Here is a 1258-nt window from a genome sequence, read left to right as displayed (position 1 = left end):
GGTGGTGTGTAGTTCATGTCCTGTTGTCACACTGAGACAAATGTAGCAATAACTACACTTTTCTCACACAAATCACTCATCAGAACCCCCACCTAGGGAAAAACTACATCCTGGATTAGCATTTTTTAAAATTACTTTTATAGGCTCTATTTCACAAGTGTTCTTCCTCCATGCTTCTAGGCAAGGTCTCTGACTATAAAGCCACACACAGGAAAACAGCCTCGCTATTTCTCCTTGAATCACTTCTCTCTTTCACTCCCCTTTTCTCTCTCTCTCTCTCTCTCTCTCTCTCTCTGTATTTGTCTCTCTCACACACACACACAGACACACATACACTCACATACACACAGAGTTCCAGTTCTATTTCTCCATGTTAAACTGAGAAATCGATACTCTCTCATCATCAGTGTGATTTCTAAACACTATAGTTTAGAATACTTTTTAAAAATGAAGAACAGATCAACAAACTATGCCAAGTGCCTACCATGTGCCAGATATTCTGCATTTTTAACAGGACTCCTATGACAAAACTTGGTTGTGGAATATTACTCATCTCCATCTTGCAGACAAGCAAACTGAGACTTGAGAAAAGCAAGAAACAATGGAACTATAAATCAATGCCAAGTATCTCTGGCTCCAAAACCACATACTCTGTACATTAAAGCCTCTTATTGTGGGAATAATAGAAAACCAACAAGGCACTATGAATGCTAAACCTATATCTGTCTTATTTAATTCTCACAACAAACTGATGAGTTAGCTAGTTCTGTTATCTACACTTTACAGATGAAGAAACCAAGGCTCATGCTCACTTTCACAGCACATAAACTAAAATTGGAAAAATGAATAGATGATTAGCATCGTCCTTATGTAAGGAGGGCACATAAATTCATAAAATATGCTATATTTGTCTATATTTGTACAATAAAATGATTAGCAACATGAATGAATGCATAACTTCCATACCCAATATATTCAATGAATCTCATACACATAATATTGAGTGAAAGAAATGAGACAAGAAAAGAAAACATAGCATATGATTCCATTCATATAAACTTTAAAAAACAGGCAAAAGTAAACTATAGTGTTTATATAGAGAGAAAAGCAAGCAAGCTATTATCTATTACTGCATATTCTCATTCATATTTCTTCCCTCTATTTCTGCTTCTTTTACTTATGCATAATATACCTTAAAATAAAATTTTATTTTTCTAGGCCCTAGGGAAGGGCCTGGGACCTTTCTCAAGAGAAACTT

At 35.2% G+C, this 1258-nt stretch overlaps 1 non-coding gene across 1 annotated transcript; it reads left to right on the top strand.

Annotated features, from left to right (window-relative positions):
- Positions 1-804: 804 nt before the first annotated feature.
- On the top strand, positions 805-911 carry LOC112131130 (U6 spliceosomal RNA). Its single transcript, XR_002913275.1, has one exon. It is a non-coding gene; the product is annotated as a U6 spliceosomal RNA (small nuclear RNA).
- Positions 912-1258: the final 347 nt, after the last annotated feature.

Source organism: Pongo abelii, chromosome X (genome assembly GCF_028885655.2).
Source record: "Pongo abelii isolate AG06213 chromosome X, NHGRI_mPonAbe1-v2.0_pri, whole genome shotgun sequence".
NCBI lineage: Eukaryota > Metazoa > Chordata > Mammalia > Primates > Hominidae > Pongo > Pongo abelii.
Note: the sequence above shows the minus strand (reverse complement) of the source record. Positions and strands in the feature narration are given on the sequence as shown.